The sequence below is a fragment of the Phalacrocorax aristotelis genome, chromosome 3 (assembly GCF_949628215.1).
Source record: "Phalacrocorax aristotelis chromosome 3, bGulAri2.1, whole genome shotgun sequence".
NCBI lineage: Eukaryota > Metazoa > Chordata > Aves > Suliformes > Phalacrocoracidae > Phalacrocorax > Phalacrocorax aristotelis.
This window is the reverse complement of record NC_134278.1, coordinates 311,202-325,511: the sequence shown is the minus strand read 5'-3', so window position 1 is coordinate 325,511 and position 14,310 is coordinate 311,202. Positions and strand designations below refer to the sequence as shown.

Genomic DNA, 14,310 nt, shown 5'->3' with positions numbered 1-14,310 from the left:
CACCGGCGGATAACGGGACCCGCACTGCCCGCGGGAGTCCGAGCCACGAACACTGGACAAGTACAAGCGCACCGCATTTACGGGCCCCTTCTCGTAAGTAACACCATCTGTTTTTAACAGAACCCGAGGCAGGGGAGAGCGCGAACGCAGTCCCCCACTACCACAAATTATGCAGTCGAGTTTCCCGCATTTGGGGAAATCGCAGGGGTCAGCACACCCGGAGTGCAGGGGATGAGCCTCGCCCTGGGAAAACCACCTGCCTGATCATGGTGTCTCCCCTGCCAGGTAAGTATGACAACACACCCCCCAACGCCGCACCACACCCCCCGCCTACCGCGCACAACACACGCACACAACAACCCGCAACCGCGCACGACGCGAGCACCCGCCGCCTCCCGCGCCCCGCGCCGCGCTGCCGCCGCGCAGCGCCCACGCATGGCCCGCGCACGGCCGTGGCCGGTGACCGTCGTGTGCGGGTGTGTCCCGTGATGCCGCGCGGTACTTGATCTGCATGGACACGCCCCCCACGCCAGGCCACGCCCGAAGGACGCGCCCCGCGGGGAGTGGGGCCGCGGCTTGGCCGTGGGCTTGGCAGCGGCGCCGGCGCGCTCGGGCGCCGGGACCCTCGGGGTCTTCCCCAGCCTCGGTGGCTCTTTGCCGCTGCGGCTCTCCTTTGCCGGCAGCTCACCCCGGCGTTAATTAAACCTTGCCCACTCGCTGGGGGCCCGGGCTCCTGCCGACAGTTCCGAACCGAGCTGGCCTGAAACGCCTGTGAAGCGTTTGCTGCTCGACTGCCCCGTGACCCGCTGAGGCGTACAGACTCGCACCGTCTTCCTCTGAAAGTCGAGGGTTACCGCAGGAGGGCTGGCACCGACGGCCTGGGAGCTCAGCACCCATCGCTGCCGGGTCCCTGACATCCCCTCGCCCCTTCGTGCTGCTAGGCTTCCTTATCATTTCCAGTCATTATGCCAAGCTCTTTCACCTCCTCTTCTTTCTCCCCCTCCTCTTCTTCCCCATCCCCTGATGCACTCAGCATCGCTCCTCTGGCCTCCACTTGTGCCATCCCGGCCTCATTCCAGCCTCTCACATAACAGTTTGCTTCAATGCAGGATCAGCTGGACCCCCACGTACACAACCAGCGCCATCAGTAAACCCAACTGGACCCCACTGCTGTCCCCAGCAGTTTTCTTATCCGTCCTCCCACGCCTGGGAACCGTCCCCACCTGTCAAAAGGTTTTTTCCCAGATATTTCCTGCTGTAGCTGAAGTTTACCTCTGCTTTTATGCACAGCTGCTTCCATTCTCTGACCTTGCTCTGCACATGTACAGCACGTGCTCTTGGCCCACACACCCCCACCCACGAGCAGCTGGCGCGGACCCGAGAGCTGCCCTGTCCCGTGGGTGCTGGGGCTTGTATCACCACGGCTGTGAGGCTGGAACAGCGTCACCTGCAGCACCAGCACCCCCACCCTGTCACAGGGCCTTGGTGGCAGGTCCTGGTGCGACCGGTGCTCTGTGCGGGGAGGAAGGCTCCGGCAGGTGAGGAAGGAGCGTGCGGGGGGCATTTGCCACTTTGTTTATCTCATAGACTCATTTAGGTTGGAAAAGACCTCCAGGATCATCAAGTCCAACCCCAACCCAACACCCCCAGGCCTCCTAAACCATGGCCCCAAGTGCCACGGCTGCACGGTGTTTGAACCCCCCCAGGGACGGTGACTCCCCTACCTCTCTGGGCAGCCTGTGTCAGGGCCTGACCGCTCCGGCAGGGAAGGCATTTTCCCTCACACCCAACCTAAACCTCCCCTGACGCAGCCTGGGGCCGGTTCCTCTCATCCTGTCACTGGTGACTTGGGAGCAGAGACCGACCCCCCCCTCACTCCAGCCCCTCTCAGGCAGCTGCAGAGAGCGAGAAGGGCTCCCCTCAGCCCCCTCTTCTCCAGGCTAAACCCCCCAAGCCCCCTCAGCCGCCCCCCAGCACACTTGTGCTCCAGACCCTGCCCCAGCCCCGCTGCCCTCCTCTGGACACGCTCCAGCCCCTCCAGGCCCTTCTTGTCCCGAGGGGCCCAAACCTGAGCCCAGCATTCGAGGTGGGCCCTCCCCAGTGCCGAGCACAGGGGCCCCATCCCTGCCCGGCTCCTGCTGGCCACCCCAGTACTGACACAAGCCCGGGGGCTGGTGGCCTCCTTGGCCACCCGGGCACTGCTGGCTCATGCCCAGCCGGCTGTCAGCCAGCACCCCCAGGGCCTTCTCCGCCGGGCACTTCCCAGCCCCTCTGCCCCAGGCCTGGAGCGTTGCCTGGGGTTGGTGTGACCCAAGGGCAGGACCCGGCACTTGGCCTTGTGAAACCTCACACAACTGGCCTCAGTTTATTGATCCAGCCTGCCCAGGTCCCTCTGCAGAGCCCTCGTACTCTCAAGCAGATCAACACTCACCCAACTTGGTGTCATCTGCACCTCACTGAGGGTGCCCTCAATCCCCTCATCCAGATCGTTGATAAAGACATTAAACAAGACTGGCCCCAACACTGAGCCCTGGGGAACCCCACTCGTGACCAGCCGCCAGCTGGGGTTAGCTCCATCACCACAACTCTCTGGGCTCGGCCATCCAGCCAGTTTTTTACCCGGCGAAGGGTCCACCCGTCCGAGCCATGAGCCGCCAGCTTCTCCAGGAGGATGCTCTGGGAGACAGCGTCACAGGCTTTGCTAAAGCCCGGGCAGACACACCCACAGCCTTTCCCTCCCCCACCAGGTGGGTCACCCTGTCATAGAAGATCAGGTTGGTCAGGCAGGACCTGCCTTTCACAAAGCTGTGCTGGCTGGGCCCGATCCCCTGGCTGTTCCGCACATCTCCCACCACTCTTCCTCTCTCTCTGAAGAGCAGGCCAAGCGAGGTGCCTCCCTGGTAGGCTCACTGACCAGCCGCATCAGGAATTTACCTTCCACACGCTCCAGGAGCCTCCCAGGCCGTTCCCTCTCTGCTGTGCTGTATTCCCAGCAGACATCTGGTCAATCAAAGTCCCCCACTAGAATGAGGGGGACCACTTGTGAATCTTCCTCCAGCTTCTTGTAGACCAGTTCATCTACCTCTTCATCCCGGTTGGGTGGTCTATAACAGACTCCCGGCAGGATCTCTGCCTTCTCGGCCTTCCCCCTCATCCTCACCCATACGCACTCAGCCTTGTCATCACAGTGGCTGAGCTCCAGACAACCAAAGCGCTCCCTAACATACAGAGCCACCCCACCGCCTCTCCTTCCTCGCCCATCCCTTCTGAAGAGCTTAGAGCCATCCACTGCAGCACTCCGGTCGTAAGAGTCATCCCGCCATGTCTCTGGGCTGGTGAACAAGTCATCGCTATCCCGCTGCACAACAGCTTCCAGCTCCTCCTGTTTGTTGCCCGTGCTGCGTGCATTGGTGTGGATGACCTCGAGCTGGGCTATCGGTTTCACCCCCAACCCTGGCACGTCACCTCTAGGCCCCTCTTTAGGGAGCCTGGCTACACCCCTTCCCCCTTCGAACCCCATTGATTTGGTTACGTGTAATGGGCTGGTGGGTGGGTGAAACACGAACAGGGACGTTTTTGTCTCCGAAGGCACCGGGGGTCAGAGCCCAAGAGTCCCGGTACCTCCCCGTGGCGGGGCGAGGTTTATGAGCCCACCCAGCAATGCCCAGACACCAGGAGATGGATTAAAGGGTGGGTTTGCGTTTGCTGAGGGAGCTCGAGGAGCCGTGGGGTTACAGGCAGAGAGCGCGGGAGCTGGTGGGTCTGGGGTTCCTCGAGCACCGGCATTTACCAGCCCCTCCCCTTCCCCATGGAGGGTGTGCGGGCACTGTGACGGCACCGTGTGCTCGTGGGGCGGCTCCTCTGCAGGCACCTGCTTTTGCTGCGCTGCTGCCAGCGCCCAGATCCCACGGTCCCGGCACTGGATCTACCGGGCTGCGAAGACTTTTGTCCACAGGCCTTGTAGGTGCCCTGTGTCGATCTGTACTGGAGCCCAGGACAAAGCAGCACCACTCAGTAGGGTGCTGCCTGTCGACTGGAGCCCAGCCCAGCGTCTGGGGACCGGGGGTCTCTGCCCCAGCCGCAGGACATGGCTCCCGCTTCCCCCTTTGCAGGTTCAGGCAGCCACGGAGCTGAGCCCGTGTCCCCGAGACACCCCGGCCACCCCCGGCCACCCAGGCCAGCCCCAGCCACCCGCCGGCAGACGCTGCCCCGGGCGGTCACAGCGGCTGCCTCGGCCCCGGCGCCGTCCCACGGGTCCCCTCCCGCCGCGGGCCCCGCGGTGTCCCGCTCTGCCGGCGCTGCGGCCGCAGCTGGGTCCCGCTCGGCTCGGACAGGCCCAGCCCGGGCGGTGCCGGTACCGCTGCCGGTGCCGGGGGCGGTGCCGGTGCCGGGGCGCTGCCGGTGCCGGGGCGCGGGGACGGGCCGGGACGCGGCGTCCGAGTCCCCGCACGGGGCGGGTCGGGAGGGCGTGGCCTGGCGTGGGGGGCGTGTCCATGCAGATCAGGCACCGCGCGGCATCACGGGACACACCCGCACACGACGGTCACCGGCCACGGCCGTGCGCGGGCCATGCGTGGGCGCTGCGCGGCGGCAGCGCGGCGCGGGGCGCGGGAGGCGGCGGGTGCTCGCGTCGTGCGCGGTTGCGGGTTGTTGTGTGCGTGTGTTGTGCGCGGTAGGCGGGGGGTGTGGTGCGGCGTTGGGGGGTGCGGTGTCATACTTACCTGGCAGGGGAGACACCATGATCAGGCAGGTGGTTTTCCCAGGGCGAGGCTCATTCCCTGCACTCCGGGTGTGCTGACCCCTGCGATTTCCCCAAATGCGGGAAACTCGACTGCATAATTTGTGGTAGTGGGGGACTGCGTTCGCGCTCTCCCCTGGCTTCTGGTTCCTAAAAGCAGATGTGGTTTCTCGGTGAGGCAGGACGGTGACTGTTTTGCGGTTCTGGCGAGGTGTCGGGACGAGATGTGCGGCTGTTCGGGGCGCTGGGGCTGCCGGCGGAGCTGTCCAGACCCCGGGGCGGGCAGGGCTGCAGGCGCGGGAGGCGGACCCGGAGCGCCGGAGCCGTCGCGTCCGGAGCCGGGCGGGAGGTCGCGGAAGGAGAAACCGCGGCCCGAGCGCTCCCGCCCGAGAGCGGCCCGGCGAGGCAGAGCGGCGGCCCTCGGCAGCGGGCGGCTCCGCCGAGCCGGCGGGTGCCCCCCGGCGCCCCGAGCTCACACACAGGCCCCGCCGGCCGCTGCTCCCCGCTCCGGCGCAGCCTGCCTTTCCCTGATGCAGCGCCCGTGCGGGTTTGTTGAGGGCTTCCGCGGTGAAGAACAGCCCGAGCTGGGCGCCTCCGGAGAGGGACCCCGAGCAGAGGAGCCCTGCGCAGTTATCCCCGTGCAATCCCCGTTCCCCTCCCCTCAGCTGATGGTTCCATCCCGCAGCGACGTCTGGGGCTGGGGTCGCCTTGTTCCTCATTGGATCCTTTCTCTGTCTCCACGTGGGACGTTCCCTCTCTCATCTTGATGGATGCGGCTTCTGCTGACAGTTGTGGCTGTTTATTGAACATATATAAGTTTATACATGCTCCTCGTCCAGGTTAAGTGTAGGTGCCCCATCCGGCCCATCCACCTTGGTAAAGGCCAGTGATAAAGTGTCCTTTGGGCAGGAGTGGTGACACGTCACGATACCGACCCCAGTTCATCCCTACTTATTCTCGCCCTCGTTACCCGAGCTTAGGTCGCCCTCGGCTGCTCCAGGGGGGTCCGCATGCTGCCTTATGCAGAGAGAGAGGAAAGGGCAGTTGGTTTATAAACCATCACACAACATGCTTAGACTACATCAAACATTAAGATCTTACAACGGTTCTTACTTTACTGGCAAACGTAGGCATAACATCCACTGAAGAGAGCAGTGCTCGATTCAATAATCGGTGAGCCAACTCGCGCAGGACTCGTCCTCCGCTTGACAGTGTCGACAAGGTTTAATCTGACTGTCCTGTCTACCCTTGCTAGAAATTCTCTCGTCGCGTAGTCGCTGGCTCTCAACTGTAATGGAGTGACAAGCTTTCTGTGGGGCTTGCCCCCATAAACCTCTCATCGGTGTTGCTGATCTCATCCTTCACGAAGCTGGAAATACCGTGGCCCTGGGAAACCACCTTGGTCCAGTTCTCAAATTCCCACTTCCTCCAGTTACAGGCCCTCGGGAAGGTGACGTCTGGGGCAGGTACCTCCCGTTCCGAGGCTGGTTGCTCACTGCCGGGCTCCCCGGATGTCACCACTGCTGTTCTCGGGTCCCAGAGAGGAGGACCTTTTCCCTTATCCCCTCCTGCTGCAATCCATAGTTTTTCAAACTCTTTCTCAAGCCCCTCTTGTCAAGACACCGCACGTATCATTGCATCCGAAGACCACGCAATTCTGTGTAGCCTTCGGAGCTGCACGCCGGGGATCCATCCCGAGAGCCCGGTGCTACCCAGCCCTCCGTCCCGAGTGCTGGAACGTAGGGCGGCATCGCACGCACTTCCTGGGAGACGTAGCCGTTCCTTGGCAGTTGCTTGAATTGCCAGGTCAAGGGCGTCTGGGTGCGTGGCTTTCCTGTCAGCTGGTCTGCCAGGAGATCGGTCATGGGAGAGCATCAGGGCTGCCTCATCTGTCTGCGCTGCACCGGTTTGGGGCCTGCCTTTGTTGCAAAGAATCGCCACATTTGTCTCTAGGAGAAATAGAACATTAGAATATTGTGTGCTTTGAAACTCGTAACCATAGAAACCTCACTAGGTAGTTACTGTTTTGCATTAAGAAACTAAGAGAAACTGGATGAAACAACGAAGAACCAAATAAAGGAGTTTTGTTTGAATCCTGTAACTCCAGGAACCGTATTTGTTAGTATATTTGTTAAGTCTGGTGAAACCAAGGAAACTTGCTCTAGAAAGCTGTTACGCACCAGTGATGGCGCTTGGAAACCCCCTTACCCTTCCCGTCTCGATTTGAATATCAAGAATCCCGATCGGTGGGCATCAGCAGAGGTGACCCTCACGACCCCCTGTTGGGTTGAACAGTTTGGCAGAGGTTAAACCCCCTTGCTTGCCAACCGGCCTCAGATAATTCTGGGAGGTTGGGGGCTTAACTTGTGATTGACTCCAATGTGTTATCGTGGCTAGGTCCTGTGACATTCTCGGGAACAGAATTAAGACTCCAGACGGAGTCAAGTGCCAAGTCACTTTATTTGGCCAAAAATAGATATGGGAGAGAAAAGCAAAGAAAAAGAGAAAAAAAAGGTGAAAAAGGGAACGAGAGGGAGAGAGGGCAGGAGAGAGTGGGACTGTTGCGATAGCTGTCACCATGGATCTGCAGCGGTCCGTCCGGCCTGGGTGGGGGGGAGCCTGGGTGGTCCGGGGTGGGGGAGTCCAGGCGTCTGATGCATCTCTGAAGCCGGTGGAGGGGGGGATGTTCCAGAAAGCACCTCTGTCGTCTCCGCTGGTTTCCCCTTTTATAAGGTTGCTCTCTTGCAGAGCCAGTAACTGCTCTGCACACCCCTGCCTCCCACTCTGCGGTGGGGCACGTGCCCAGTACCGTCACTAGATGGTGCCTGAAAGTTCTGGAGGGTCCGAGCCCCCCCAGATGTTGCCCGTCAGCCTTGGGCCCGGGCGTATGCGCGGAGGACGAGCACTCCGAGATAACGGGGCACACGTTCCTGCCGGGTCGACCTTGGTGATCTAACTGTTCCGCTCAGCTGCCGGAGCGGTCCGGCTTTGGTAGAGAAACTCGCCTGCTGACAGTGTTGAGACAAGTTTCTAGTCCTGACAGTGACCAATGATAATTTTGGGATATGAATATTGATGAAGTTATATAACCAAAGAAACCAATCAAAGCCAAGGTTAAATTTAACAGCGAACATAGTATGCGTTTTCATGTTAAGCAATTTATGTAACAGGAACTTGACAGAGAAAGTGTGTAAAAACTGGTGCATTTTAATGCAAAGGCGGTCACGTGTTTGGCGCAGCTTCCCCCCGTGTCCCATCGCGGGAATTAAGAGATGCTGCTGGCCTGTGCCGGGCAGGCGAGTGTTTTCCTACGCGCTCGTAACACCTTCACGTAGCTCAGCAGAGCTCAGCGTAGGCTCAGCCTGTCTCGGGGAAAGTCCGCAGCCCGCGGCCGGAGGTTTTAGCAAGCCTTGCTACCGACGCGCCGTACCGGATCCCGCCGGGGCTACAGGGCACTTGTGCAGCAGCGTCCCGTTACCGCCCCGCCCCCCGGATCACAGCCCCCACGCACAGACACCGCGACAACCCCCGCCCCAGCACTACGTCTGTCCTCTCCGAGCTCTGGTTCCTTGTTAACCACTAACGCCTCCTGCGCGCTCCCGTACGGACACAGGCGCGTGCGGTGCAGCTCCCGCCCCGGCACCCAAGGGGAGGGGGTGTCGGAGCAGCACCACACCGCTGCAACTAGCCCCGCCCCAGCGATACGTCTGTCCTTGCGAAACCAGAAGCCAGGGGAGAGCGCGAACGCAGTCCCCCACTACCACAAACTATGCAGTCGAGTTTCCCGCATTTGGGGAAATCGCAGGGGTCAGCACACCCGGAGTGCAGGGGATGAGCCTCGCCCTGGGAAAACCACCTGCCTGATCATGGTGTCTCCCCTGCCAGGTAAGTATGACACCGCACCCCCCAACGCCGCACCACACCCCCCGCCTACCGCGCACAACACACGCACACAACAACCCGCAACGCGCGCACGACGCGAGCACCCGCCGCCTCCCGCGCCCCGCGCCGCGCTGCCGCCGCGCAGCGCCCACGCATGGCCCGCGCACGGCCGTGGCCGGTGACCGTCGTGTGCGGGTGTGTCCCGTGATGCCGCGCGGTGCCTGATCTGCATGGACACGCCCCCGCCGGGCCACGCCCTCAGCCGCCCGCACGCCGCCAGCCGCCGCCGCGGGCCGGGGGGACCCGCCGCTGGCCCGGCCCGGCCCGGCGCTCACCGCGCTTCACTCCCCGGTGTAGGAGACGCGGCAGCAGGGCGGGGAACGCGCGGGGGCCGCCGAGCGGCCGCCCTGCCCGGGGACCGGCCTCTGGCCGAGCCCAGCAGCAGAGCGGGCGGTGCCCAGCACGGGGGGCTGCGGGAACAAGCCTCACTCCCCCAAATGCGGGACCTGCGGGAACGCCCCTCCCTGCGGCTCCTGCCCCGGCACCGCCGGGCACCTCCGCGCCCGGCCGGGACAACGCAGTGCAGGCTCAGCTGCTCCGGCCCCTGGTGGCAATAGGGGTCCTGGCGTCCAAGGACACACGGACGCGTCCCTCCTCTGCCCAGGGAGAGGATTTCTTACTCTTTCCTCCACCACTGAGCTGGGTCCCTTCTAGGGGTCTTAAAAGCCTCTGCCCTCGACAACGACGACGAGCCGGGCACAGGAACAGGACGGGGACAGGTTTGGTGCCGTCCTGCCGGACGCCCCCTCGGGGTGGAGGGGGTCGGTGCAGGGGAAGGGGCTGAAGTGGCACCCAGACCCCCCTGAGGAGCCTGGCCAGCGACGCTCAGCTCCCTCCACCACCGCACGTGGCTCCGCGCAGCCACCGCAGCCGGCGTTACGCATTTACACACACCGGCCACCGTAACAGGGTCCGACCTGGGGTCCTGCTGGTGAACGTAAAGTCCAGCTGAAGGTTTCCAGTCCCTCTTTTATTAGTTCTCAGGTCACAGCTCGAGCTGGTGCCTCTGGAGAGGGACCCCTACCCCATGTCACGCCCCTCAATGCTACCCGTACCACCCAGCACTCGATCCCCAAGTCCCAACAGTAAATTCTGGGCGGTGGTCTCTTGTTTCCTCACTGGTTTTCACTGTCTCTGCGCTGGCCGCCTTCTGAAGTTACCTCATTGCCTTGGAATTGTCTCCTTGGCCCTTATCTCCTCCATCCCACTGGTACCTGCTGGACTCAGCGAGTCCTGTGTCTGCAGCATTAGTTTTATCACAAAGTTTACTCTCGCTCAGCTCTTGCGGCCTAAAGCTTCAGCTGCTTTAGCTACTCGTGCGAAGCTACTAATGCTAAACGAGACTATTCGGAGGGAAGAACACAGTTATCAAATTCTGTACCAGGGGCGGAGCCGCCCCGCTCCCGTGCCCCGCGGGGCCCGCTCCAGCCGGGGGTGGCAGCTGCCGCCGCAGGGTGGCTTTGCTCCAGGTGTCTCTCCCGTGCCTATCGCCCAGTTATTTCTCCCTTCCCAGTGCTAATCTGGGCTGGATGAGAGCCAGGGAGAGCTTTGGCAAAGCCCCCAGCTGACGACCGCATCAGTAAAGTGTCGGTGTACCCCGCGACACGGCTGATCGTGCGCCGGGCTCGGCTGTGTTGGGTCACCTTTTGGCACAGCAGCCCCGGCAGTGCCGCGCTCTGCCCCACGCGTGGCCGGCACGGGGCTGGCGATGCCCACGCTTCAGCTGCTGCTGAGCGGCGCCGACCCCACACCAGGGTGCCCTCTGCATCCCCAGGGGGCAGCTGGGGTGGGCAAGGGGCCGGGTGGGACCCAGCCGGGACAGCCAACCCCAGGGGTATCGCACAGTGTGTGCCGTCCTGCTCAGGGATAAACGAGTGGGGTGGGATGGGGTGGGAGGGATGGGATGGGGATGGGATAGTTCAGCTGGAAGGGACCTACAAGGCTCATCTGGTCCAACAGCCTGACCAGGAATCAAAGCATGTTATTAAGGGCATTGTCCAAACGCCTCTTCAACACTGACGGGCTTGGGGCATCGACCACCTCTCCAGCAAGCCTGTTCCAGGGTTTGAACACCCTCCCAGTTAAAAAATGCTTCCTCACGTCAAGTCTGAACCTCCCCGGTGCAGCTTCGAACCACTGTCCTGTCCCCGGATGCCAGGGACATCAGCACCTCCCCCTCTACGTCCCCTCCTCAGGAAGCTGCAGAGAGCAAGGAGGTCACCCCTCAGCCTCCTCCTCTCCAAACGCGACAAACCCAGAGCCAAACCCAGAGTTTAGACTTGTGCCCAGCATTACTCTGTTGCAGGAGCAGAATCAGCATTTATTCTTGTTCCATTTCATGCCGTTGATGATTGCCCCCTGCTCCAGTCTGTCTAGATCCCTCTGCAGGGCCTCTTGCTGCTCGAGATACTCAGCGGCACCTCCCAGTTTGGCACCGTCAGCAAACTGCCAAATGATGCATTCAACTCCTGCACCCAGATCGCTGATGAACCCATGGAGCAGAACCGGCCCTAGGACAGAGCCCTGAGGATCACCACTAGTCGCCGGTCACCAGGCAGACGTAGCCCCATTTGCTGCAACCCTTTGAGCCCTGCCGCCCAGCTGGTTCTTCACCCAGGGCACTGCGAACCTGCTCATCCCACCATTGGACAACTTGTCCAGAAGGATGCTGGGAGGGACAGGATCAAAAGCCTTACTGGAATCCAGAAAACCTCCATTCTCCACCTCCCCTTCATCCACCATGAGGGGGACCTCATCATGGAAGGGTATCAGACTAGTTCGCCAGGGCGAACCCTTGCGAAGCCATGTTGCCTGTGCCTGATGACTGCGTTGTCCTTTAACGGCCTTTCAACAGCGCCCAGGATGATCTTCTCTGTCATCTTCCAGGTGCTGAGGCTGGACTCACAGGTGTGTCATTTGCTGGGGCTTCCCTCGCCCCCTTCCTCTCCGCTGGAATAACGCTGGCCAGCTTCCAGTCAGCAGGGCCCTCCCCGGCCTCCCAAACCTTGCCAGGTGGTTGAGACGGGTCCTGCCGTAGCACCCGCCAACTCCTCCAGCGCTCCGGGGCGAACTGCACCAGGGCCCCTGGGCATGTGAACATTGAGCTGATGCAGCTGGACCCTGACGATTTCAGTGTCCACAGAGGAAGGTCACTGTTCCCACACTCGTGGTCCCCCAGCTCAGGGGACGCGCAGCCCCAGGTCTGTCCGTGTTACCGAAGACTAGGGCAAAAGACGCACCGAATGCCTCTGCCTTTCTTCACCCCGTTTGCTAGGTGTCCATCTTCAGCAAGCGTCGGTCCAACGTTCTCCTTAGGCTCCTCCTGCTGATAACGTACGTAGAAAGCCTTTCTTGCCCGACACAGCCCTGGCCGGTGTCCGCTCCAGCCGAGCTGTGGCCTTTCATGTTTTCTCCCTACACGTGACCCACGGCTCCGCCATGTTCCTGCAAGGCCTGACCTTGCCTCCAGAGATGGTGCTGTGCCTTCTTCCTCCTGAGCTCCAGGAGGAGGCCCCTGGTGAGCCCGGCTGGTCTCCTGCCCTGCGTGCCTCCCTTAGGACACCCTGGGACTGTGGCTCCTGGGCTTTTCAAGGTGGCTCAAAGACCTGCCCCGCTCCCACAGACCCCTGAGCCCTCGCCAGCGGGTTCCCCCGGGGACGCTGCCCAGGGGACGCTGCCCAGGGGCTCCGCAAGCAGCTCGAGGGTTGCTCTCAGGCAACCCGGGGGAGCTGCTCCCCGTGCTTCCTCCTCATTGCACAGAAAACACGAAGGCGACGGCATGACGTCCCCGCGAGCAGGAGAGCCACCGGCCCCCACCTCCCCGGGCCCTGCTCCACGCCCGGTGGGGGTCGGGGGCACCTTCCCGCCACTCCCGGTGCCTGGCACTGGGGCTCCCCATCACGCGAGCCGCCGCCGGGACTGCCCAGGCCGCCGGGCACAGCTGCGGCCAAGCCTGCTGCCGTGGGAGGGGTGGGCGCTGCGCTGAGGCCGTTCCAGGCTCCGACGCTGGGGAGACGGGACCCAGTGGGGGGGCAGGGCCTCGGTGCGGGCAGGACCCGGTGCCGGTGGGGCCCTGGTGCGGGCAGGACCCGGTGGTGGCGAGGTGGCTCTCGCTGCGTGACAGTCGCTGGCCGGGGCGCGGGGCGGCAGCCCCAGCAGCAGCGCAGCGGGTGTCGGTCAAGGCGCTGCCCGTTATGTACCGTTCCCGTTGCGGGAGATGGAGCGGACTCCCCCAGCCCCTGCTCCCGCCCCTGCTCCCGCCCCCGCTCCTCCGGGCTCCGCCGCGTCCCCCCCGCGCCGCCGGGGCAAAGCCGGCCCGGCTGGGGGCGTGGCCTGGCGTGGGGGCGTGTCCATGCAGATCAGGCACCGCGCGGCATCACGGGACACACCCGCACACGACGGTCACCGGCCACGGCCGTGCGCGGGCCATGCGTGGGCGCTGCGCGGCGGCAGCGCGGCGCGGGGCGCGGGAGGCGGCGGGTGCTCGCGTCGTGCGCGCGTTGCGGGTTGTTGTGTGCGTGTGTTGTGCGCGGTAGGCGGGGGGTGTGGTGCGGCGTTGGGGGGTGCGGTGTCATACTTACCTGGCAGGGGAGACACCATGATCAGGCAGGTGGTTTTCCCAGGGCGAGGCTCATCCCCTGCACTCCGGGTGTGCTGACCCCTGCGATTTCCCCAAATGCGGGAAACTCGACTGCATAATTTGTGGTAGTGGGGGACTGCGTTCGCGCTCTCCCCTGGTTTCTGGTGTCGCAAGGACAGACGTATCGCTGGGGCGGGGCTAGTTGCAGCGGTGTGGTGCTGCTCCGACACCCCGTCCCCTTGGGTGCCGGGGCGGGAGCTGCACCGCACGCGCCTGTGTCCGTACGGGAGCGCGCAGGAGGCGTTAGTGGTTAACAAGGAACCAGAGCTCGGAGCGGAGACCGACACCAGAAGGTCGGAACAAGACGGTCAGTAACGCTTAGGCCAGGCGCGAGGCTGTTGGCGACGAAGGCCCCGTTGACAAGAGCCCCCTCGAAGAGCCAAGTCAGTAAAACTTCAGGGACTGAGCGCGGGAACATCCTGCTACAAAGCGGGGGCGAAGGTCAGGGAAGGCCACAAATCCGCCAGCAGCGACAGCGGGGATCGTCTTGGCCCAGAAGGTGCCGAAGCGTGGGAACCGGGGGGGCGGTAATTCCGGCCGGGGGAGATGCGACCCCCGACTCAGCCGAAGGGGCGAAAGGACTGACCCCCCCCCCACTGCCCTTAGCACGCGCAGTGACTGCGAATCACGCCGCGCCTTTGGCCTTAAGCGGAGCAGGACCAGAGCAGCGGGAGAAGGGGGCGCCCAGCCGGGTCAGCGATTACGTACCGGTCAGCGCGGTGCGTCATCTGCCGCGTGAAAATGCCTGAAGGAACTGCGGTGGGGCTGCGCGGTGGGGGGAGAGACCCCCGCGTACCCGGCGCGAGCAAAGCAGTGCCGGCTCTTGAATGCACCGTCTGAAGGCGTTTTCTGCCCGCGTTCGCTGACCGGAGCCGCGGCGGTGGGGCGGGAGCGGGCCGTGGGAAACGGGGGGTTTCCGCGGTGTCACCCCCAGGGTCGGGGCTGAGCGACAATGTGCAAAAACCGGTGGTTGCGAACCCGCCGGATCATC

The 14,310-nt window shown here is 63.2% G+C and overlaps 1 long non-coding RNA gene and 4 other non-coding genes across 5 annotated transcripts; 3 read left to right on the top strand and 2 right to left on the bottom strand.

Moving 5' to 3' along the window:
- Positions 1–129: 129 nt before the first annotated feature.
- Positions 130–293, bottom strand: LOC142055865 (U1 spliceosomal RNA). The gene has a single exon (XR_012660109.1). It is a non-coding gene; the product is annotated as a U1 spliceosomal RNA (small nuclear RNA).
- A 4,420-nt stretch (positions 294–4,713) lies between these two features.
- LOC142055848 (U1 spliceosomal RNA) lies at positions 4,714–4,877 on the top strand. The gene has a single exon (XR_012660091.1). It is a non-coding gene; the product is annotated as a U1 spliceosomal RNA (small nuclear RNA).
- A 169-nt stretch (positions 4,878–5,046) lies between these two features.
- On the top strand, positions 5,047–6,831 carry LOC142054157 (uncharacterized). Its single transcript, XR_012659444.1, has 2 exons — positions 5,047–6,204; positions 6,344–6,831. It is a non-coding gene; the product is annotated as an uncharacterized LOC142054157 (long non-coding RNA).
- A 1,636-nt stretch (positions 6,832–8,467) lies between these two features.
- On the bottom strand, positions 8,468–8,631 carry LOC142055849 (U1 spliceosomal RNA). The gene has a single exon (XR_012660092.1). It is a non-coding gene; the product is annotated as a U1 spliceosomal RNA (small nuclear RNA).
- A 4,621-nt stretch (positions 8,632–13,252) lies between these two features.
- LOC142055853 (U1 spliceosomal RNA) lies at positions 13,253–13,416 on the top strand. Its single transcript, XR_012660097.1, has one exon. It is a non-coding gene; the product is annotated as a U1 spliceosomal RNA (small nuclear RNA).
- Positions 13,417–14,310: the final 894 nt, after the last annotated feature.